Below are 8,934 nucleotides of genomic sequence, written 5' to 3' on the forward strand. Positions count from 1 at the left end.
AAAAATTTGACCATGTGGTGGGATTCTAATCATGATCCCAGATTTTCTTTGTCCACATGTAGATTGAACAAAAGGAAAATAAGAATAAAATAATAATAATAATAACTATAGTGTATAACATACACTATAATATATAATGATAATAATAATAATAATAATAATAACTATAGTATAATAATGACATACTATAATATACAAAAATAATAACACTATAGTATACTAATAAAAGTAATAATATCTTAGCTAATCGATCTCAATTCATCCCGAACACAGGTGGGTATCTACATATTCAACTCAAGATCAAAAGGTTTTTTAGGCTTATAATGTAAGGTTTTGGTCAAGGTAGGATATAGGGAATTTTTAGGCTTAAAACCCTAAGCTTAATTTTTTTTTATTTTTCTTGAACTTTGAACAAATGGGAGCTCATTTTGCAACTTTGACTTGTGAGGCATTCTTTATTACTTTGTAATTTTAGCTTTCTATTTTTTTTTTTTTGAATAATTGGTAGCCAGTTTTGGCTTTATTAAGCTTTGCCTTTGCTTTTGTCGATTTCTTTTTCTTTCATTCTTTCTTTACACCACCCTTCCACCCAAATACAAAAATATGTCCATGATACACACATAAGCACAATGGGTTAGGACAACAAAAGAAAAGATAATAATAAAAAAAAGGCTTATTGGGCATGTAATGTAGCTAAAATAAACAAAGAAAAGAATTAGCATAAAGGCCCTAAATAAAGGTACAAGGGACGTATCATCACAAGGTAGGCTTCAAAAAGGCTCAAATGATCCAAATAACTACCTAGATCATCTCTTAGGTCAAATATAATTTAGGATTCCACCTCAAAGGTTGAGTAGGTGAATTCTAGAGCACTTATTCATATCTTAAATGTCATGCAAATCCATATCTCATAATCATTCATAAAAATCATAGCATTTTATATAAAAAGAATAGAGATGCATGCATAAAAATCATATCTAAAGTAAAAACGTGCTTAAGAATTTTTTCAAGTTCCTGCTAATTTCATCCTTAAACTTTATATCATACTTTAGTCATTTAAGAGAATATATATAATTTTTGACTAAGTAAATGTCATAATGAAGTTTAGCCAATCAATTTGGTTTTAAAAGCAAAGATGAGTCAAAGTCTCATAATACCAAAAAATTTTCTTTTTCCCCCACACTTAAATGGAATCATATATCAAAAACTAAAAGAAAAAAGAAATACTCCCTAAAATTCTTCAAGGCCAAATATCCATAATGAATCCTCTTGCTTCTCTTCATCCCTAAAAAAAACACTCAAACAAAAACATTAAAACATACTTATCCTAATAAAAATAAAAGAATAAAAAAGCATAACCATTAAAGTAGAACTTGAGCTACCTCCCAAGTAATGTTAGTTTTGGTCAAGCTTAACCATCATTAAATCTATGAAAAGTCCTTTCATCCCTTTGGAAAGAGTTTTCTTTGTTGCCTCATTCATTATAGTATAACATAAACAGACTTGGTTTGAAAAGGTGGGCTAATTCTCATAACAGGGATTACATAAACTAAGCTTGAGTTTCTAAAGAGGTTGACATAACCGAAGCTAGGGTTTGCTAAGTTTTTAAAAGGGTCAAGAGGCTTTACTAATAGGTTAAAGTTTTTGAGGGTTTCCTTAAATTCCTTGACTACAGTAACACCTTCTTTATGTCTTATCACACCATACCCTACAGATACAAATTGTATTTTTTTGTGTCTCGACCTAAAGGTAATGCTTGCCTCATATACATCTATAAAGGCTTTAGTAGTGAACAAAAAATGTATACTTAAAGTAATGGAGCCTCATCATCTTTTATATCTAAAACAGCAAAATCTATAAGGAAAACATATTTTTCAACTTTCACTAAGACATTTTTTAGCATCTCTTATGGTAATTTAACAAATTGATTAGTGAACTTAATGTTGTATGTAGGAGGTTTCATTTTTCCACAACCTAGCTGCATAAAAACATTCATAGGCATTAAATTTATGCTTGAACCAAGATCATAAAAAGCATAAAAAAATTTAATATTTTCAATCATACAAGTTATAGTAAAACTCCTTAGATCCTTTAATTTTTTAGGCATGAGTTATTTAAAATCAAGCTTGCAATCATCTAAGATGTGGCTTCCTTTAGTTCTCTAATAGCTCCTTTTGAATAGCCTTTGAGTTAGGTGGTTCAACATTAAAACACTATCTATACATTCTAATAATTATCTTTAGCCTTTGTTGAACTTCATCTTGAATCTCTTTTTCTTTTTCTTCTACTTCTTTTTATTCTTATTCTTTTTTAGGATTTTATTCTTGGGAATCCTTTCTAGCATTACTCTTTCTCCTTATTTATTTTAGGCAGATACACCTTGGGCTATTTCTTTAAGCTAAAAGCTTTTTACTAATGCTCTCTTTACTTATAGCAGTATTTGCCCTTCTTCAAAAGACCCTTCAATGTATTTTTCTGGATCTTCTTCATAGTCTATCTCATCATTTTTTTCCTCAAGCTCTTCCTCATAGGTTTCAATAGCTTTAGGGGCTTCTAATGCCATGGGGTCAAAACCCTCCAAAATTTCTCTACCAAGTTTTAAAAGTTCTTTATCTTCCAAAATATTCTCCCTTCCAATAAAATCCACTTTAGGTTGTCGTACAAAGCTGGGTAAGCTGACAACTATAAGTTCATTATCTTTCTCATTAGAATCATCTATCCTAACATCCCCTCAAAGAATATATTGCGTTGCATCCCTCTTTATCTTATTTTTTGGGTTGATTTCAATTTACTAGGCAGGGTACCTACTAGGTGATTTGCTATGGCTTAGGTAATTTGAGCTATTTAATTTTCTATGGTTTTTTGTGGATGCAGCTTGGCTTTGGATGTTGGCATTGTTAGCTTACATCAACTAGATCAATATGTCCTCAAATGTAGGTTTCTTTTCTTAAGGTGGGTTATAGTTTGGTGGATTGGTATTGTAGTTGTTAGTGGCTTGGTTGTTTGGTTGGTTCCAAGAAAAGTTAGGGTGGTTTTGCTAGCCACCATTGCAGGTATTGCTATAAAGATTGTTGCTTAATTTGTTTTGTTGGGTGTAATGAATAGTTCTACCTTAAATTGGCATCTTTATGAGGAATGAAGTCTTTCACATATGTCACAAGATACAAAGGGACTTTGTATGGCATTAACAGGGTTGGCTTATGTTTATTTTCCTAAGGCTTCAATATTTTTTTATAAGGGCAGTCAATTGAAAGTTAATCGAAGTAATAGCATCAACTTCAAATAAAGTAGTAGAATTTTTTATTCACCTTTCTTTCCATGCCCACAGATAATTATTGCTAGCCACCTCTTTTATTAGCTCATTACCCTCTTCAGGAGTCTTGCTTATTATAGCCTCTCTAGTAGCTGAATCTAGAGTGATCCTTATAGGTGGTGTGAAACCATTGTAAAAGATCTGAATTTGAAGCCTCCAGGGTAAACCATGATGTTGGCATTTTTTGAGCAATTCTTTAAATCTCTCTCTTCCATCATATAAATTTTCACCATCAACTTGTAAAAAAGAAGTGATTTCATTCCTTAGTATTGTAGTCTTTGCTGGTGGAAAAAACTTTGCCAAAAATTTATGAACTAAATCATCCTATCTTGTAATTGAGCTTGGTGGTAAAGAAGACAAGCAACTTTTCACTTCGTTCCTGAAAGAAAAAAAATAATCGTAGTCTAATAGCCTCATTAGAAACACCATTATAACGAAAAGTGTCATAGACTTAAAAAAAATTAGAACAATAAAGATTTAGATCATCGCTTGACAGTCCTCAAACTACGTAAAAGTTTGGACTATTTGTATAATTGAAAGCTTTCTCTCGAAGTTATTGCCTTAAATAGCTAGCCTTCTAATAGATGGTTGAAAACCATCTCCATTAGAAACTGCATAGTCCCTTAAAGTTCCTTTCCTTTCATTATTTGTATTCGTCATAAAAGTAGGTGGTGGTGGTGTTGATTGCTCTTTTCATTTTTTACTAAAGGTTCTTTCTATCTCTTGATCAACTAAAGCTAAGTTAACACTTTTAGATCTATGTATGCAAACAAGAAAAGATAAAAAAAAAAAGCAAAAGAAAAAAAGATTTAAATTATAAGAGTTTAGAAATTTTTTATTAATATTGTGAACACTACTATAATTCCTAGCAATGGCACTAAAAGACTTGATTACTGCTTTTTGTATAAAGCCTGCAAGCACACAAATCAAGTAATAAAATGGAGTATTTCAAGTATTGTCTACTGGGGATTATAAAATGTAATATTGGATAGATCACAAGTACTAAAGGTGAAACATTGAAATCCTACATCTAAACAAATGAATTTGTAGGGTTTTAGAGTTACAAGGTTTAAGTACACATGGATCAAGTAAAGATTAAAGGTAATGTATGGAAAGGATCTTGACCTCACCAATTGTCACTTAGGAAATACAAGACTAAAGCTAGAGACTATTTAAAACAATAAGTAAGGATTGTAAAACAAGAAATCAAGATTGCTGAATTGCCTTTAAAGTGAATGAAGATTGCATGAAAAAAAAATTAAATAACATGTAAGAAGAAAGTAGGTCGAATTCGTAAAAAAATAAAAAAACTTGGATCTTAAAATTTAAATGGAATGCTTGTGCTGAAATTTAAAGAAATAAGAACAAGATTTTGTAAAAAAGAAAACCATAAAAGAGATCTTTAAATAAAAAAATTCTTGACGGAAAAAGAATTAAAGAACAAAAGCTTGGTAATTGGAAAATTTGTCACCTAAGCCAATACTTTACTAAAAAAAAATGAATAACTAAAAACTAAAGAAACTATAGAGAGAAGGGAAGTGGGATGAGATGAGATGATAAAACAAGTGAATGGTCTTGCCTATTTATATGCATAAGGTTAGCCAAAAGGGTAGGTTTTATAAGTGATTGAGTTTAATTCAAAAATTAAGAGATAAAGCTTTATCTTAATCTTCAAGGTTGCATAAAAATAAAATTCAAACTCTTTACTTTTGGAACACTTTGGCCGAATGTGATGATCTTGGCTCTTGATCTTCATGTGATGTAATCTTAATCAATCTTCCTCCTAGGTTTGGCTAAGATAAGATTTCAGTAGGAGTTAAGTTGTATTTTTTTCAACCTCCTCATCTTCAAGGTGATAGAGTCCTTCTCCAATCCAAACTCTTTAAGTATGCCAAAGCATCATGATTGGTTTTGAACTCTCCTTGGTCGAATGATGTAGTGTCCATAGGAGCTTAGATTATCTTCTTTTGATTTTTGAAGTGGCCGAATGGGGTAGTCTCCTTGGTAGAGTGAAACTCTTCATGGCTAAGCAAAGAAACATGTTTATCTTGCAAATTCACCTTGGCCAAATGGATTGGGATCCAATTAGGCTTGTGCATGCCTGAATATGGACCAAATGTAGGTGGCATTCTGCATGACTAAATTGGTCGAATGTGAGCTTTGCATTATTACATGGATGGCTTGTGTGAAAATGCATCTTGAGCTTGAAAAACCTAAAATAATGAAAATAACATGAAAAGCACAAAAAATCATCCAAAAAGTAAAGTTTTTTGACATGTAAAATCTCTATATAATTTAGTGTTATCAAGTTGGCTCATTGAAATGAAAACAAGTGAGAAATGTGAGCTATTAAATGGGTTTTGATCTTAGGGTCCATATTTAATCTTGCAAGATATTTTTCTTTGGCTTCTTCTTGATTTGAAGAAGGGAATTTTGCTGCATGAAACCTAAGGAGGAAACGTGAAAAATAGAGGGAAAAAAAAGAAAAAACTTTAGGGAAAAAAAAGAGCGAGAAAAAATTTTGGTGCTTAGCTTGAAGGTATTCATCTCCATATTCATCCTTGCATTTTCTAGCATCTCCATTCATTTTTCATTATATTGTTTGTCATATTTTCATTCATCTCTTGTTTGATTTTCTAAAAGGTTTTAGTTTACTTTTCATGCACAAAGCTTGAATCAATTTTTATACATCTAATTCATAGTTGGCTTAAAGTTGAAATCCAAGAAAAAACAACAAAATCCACCATTGATAAAACCAAGTTAAAGGTTCAACCAACCTCTCTTCCCATGGCTGAACCTTCTTTTGACTCATTCCTTTAAATGTTTTCTTTATTTATTTTACTACCTATGCATACTTGGTTGATTGTTCATTTGTTATATGTTAGTTTATGAGTTAATTTTGTGATTTACGATGGTGTTGGTTCATGTTTCAATTGTTTATGATTTTCTTTGTCATTTTTAGTTTGTTTTATGTTTGATGGAAGTTTCTTTATGACATAAATATTTTTGCAAAATGATTTGGAAGGTAAATGAGGTAAGCTTGGCTTGAATGAATTGAAAATGCTATGGTGGGATAATGAGAAAGGTTTGGCCATGGCGGATTTTGGGTTGGCCAAACCATACTCTTTGTGGATGTTTACTTCTTTGATCCATGATTTATATTAAGTTTTTATAATGTTTGGCAAATTTCCAACATGTGTAAACAAAAATTTTCATTGAAAAAATGTTGTTTGATAATTTGTTTTAGCTAATTTTTAAAGTTGTTTTGTTGGGTTTATGATGAATAAATGGTCGAACATTTAAACAAAATTCAAAGTTTTCTATATTTGATCCATTTTAGTTTTAAATTTTTAAACATTACATGTTTTGTGTTATTAAGTTAAAAAATACCTTATTTTGTAATTATGTTTCTAAGTCATGCATTTGGCACATGCATACATTAATGGCATTATTGTAATTTTGTATCCAATTTACGTCCATTTCCATAAAAGCCAAAAAGAATTTGAGACCCCAAAGTAAAACCCTAAAATTGAAATCCCAAATTAAACCCCATATCCAAACCTCAAAGCCTAAACGCTAAATTCAAATCCTAATTTAAAACCCTAAACTCCAAACCCTAAATCAAAACCCTAAATTTAAAACCTTAATCCAAACTTTAAACCCTAAAACCCAAACCCCAAATCCAAACCCTAAACTCCAAACCCTAAATCAAAACCATAAATCTCAAACCCCAAATCCAAAACATAAACCTAAAACCTAAACCCTAACCCCAAGCCCTAAATGATTAATGCATTTGCATTTTATATTATCTCGTCATTACATGCATTCTTATCTGATCATGCACTCATACTTTATTCACATTATATTGTTATCCATTCATATTTTATTATGTTCATACATTTCATGCATTTGGTTTTTTTTTTAAATTAGTTTTCAAAAGAAAAATATTTTAAAATAAGATAATACCTTAAGTAAATATAATCATCGAGATCTTACCTAACTATAGGAGGACTCTTGATAATGATTATTTATGAAAGGTGTTGTCTTTGTTTTATGGGGTAATTTGAAAACATTTAAATTAAGAATATTTTTGAAGCTCTATCTAGTTATAAGAGAGTAAAAAAAGTATTTCGATATTTAAAATATTTACTCTTTGATCTAAAAATTAAAATAAGTTTTTTTTTAATTTTGATTTGTATTTAAAAAAAAAAAGAGAAAAAAGGAAAAAGAGATTTGTTTTAAATTTGATTTATTTCTTACTTCAAAAAAAATAGAAAATAAAAAATATAAAGGAAAAAAAGAAATTAATTTTAAATATTAAGTAAATAGGACCATTTTAATTAAAATTAAAAGATACTATGCAATCAATTGGTATCATCTTCGATGGATACTGTGGGGGTGCTAATCCTTCCCCACGCATAATTGACTCTCGGACTCAACTTTAATTTCACTTATCACAAAATTGTTTTTTTTCTAAAACTTTTAAGTCCGTTTGAAAATGTTATATTAAAAGGATAAAAATTTTTGAGTGGCCAATCACACCCTAAAACAGATTAGTGGTGACTCTTTTTATTTTTTTTTTTAATTTTAATCCTTCCATTTTCCAAATTTTTCCCTTTTGTCTGACTTTTGGGTTAACTTACCCCCAAGTCTCGAGACTTTGCAATAGCTTGGCAACTTTGTTAGGGAAACATTTAAAGAGTCAGGCCAAATATTAATTGCATGTTATCCTTAATTTTGATTCAAATGTCCTAATTAGTGTTTAATCTTAATTCCTTGACTTCTTAAAGAGTGAAAAAAAAATAAAAAAAATTGGCAAGATGAAAAAAAATGAAAATTAAAATTAAAAACTTTGATAAAAGTGTGTGTTTTACATTTCATTCATATTTGTAATTATGTCATTTCATGCATATTGTAAATTTGTCATTCCATGCATATTTTAATTATATCATTTCATACAGATTTATAATTATGTCATTTCATAGAATTCTAAAAATGTCATTTCATGCATATTTTAATTATATTATCTCATGCATATTTTAATTATGTCATTTATTATATATTGTTGTTCTTTATTTTGTTCTTAATATTTGTGGGACATATAGGATAGGGGTAGTTTAGAAAAATGTCAAAGGTTTATTTGTTCTTTCATACACACTCAAATTACATTTTATGCATAAGCTCTATACCTGAGCTTTAATCCTAATTAAAAGTAAAGTAGCTATGCCTTCTTGAGTTGTAAACCTTTGCAATGGCTAGTGAAACACCCCTACTCAAATTAAACCTTTTTTTGCTCACAGCCTGTAATGGATGAGGACTGGGGTGCCACATTAGTCTGTAATTGACGATGATGTAAGAAGCAATTTAGGAACCTTAGATGGGTCAATTCTCGACTGAGCATATAGCGAACTTTAGGGAGCCAGCCCTAGGTAGAGCCATACTGCACCCTCTTCGTAAAAATGACCAGAAGTAAGTCATGTGAAAGAACATCTCCTACCTTTCTCATTTTTGTGTTGTTGTTAATTTAATAATTCCATATTTGTTACCCTTAATAATAGACATAGGAAATCATTAAAAATGAAAAAAATGGAAAACCAAAAAGGAAAAATCTTTAAATCACT

At 30.1% G+C, this 8,934-nt stretch overlaps 1 non-coding gene across 1 annotated transcript; it reads left to right on the top strand.

The window, feature by feature from the left end:
• Nucleotides 1–3,476: 3,476 nt before the first annotated feature.
• Nucleotides 3,477–3,583, top strand: LOC149518862 (small nucleolar RNA R71). The gene has a single exon (XR_016342543.1). It is a non-coding gene; the product is annotated as a small nucleolar RNA R71 (small nucleolar RNA).
• Nucleotides 3,584–8,934: the final 5,351 nt, after the last annotated feature.

The sequence above is a fragment of the Durio zibethinus genome, chromosome 5, assembly GCF_047325235.1.
Source record: "Durio zibethinus cultivar Kanyao isolate XHJ-2024 chromosome 5, ASM4732523v1, whole genome shotgun sequence".
Classification (NCBI taxonomy): Eukaryota; Viridiplantae; Streptophyta; class Magnoliopsida; order Malvales; family Malvaceae; genus Durio; species Durio zibethinus.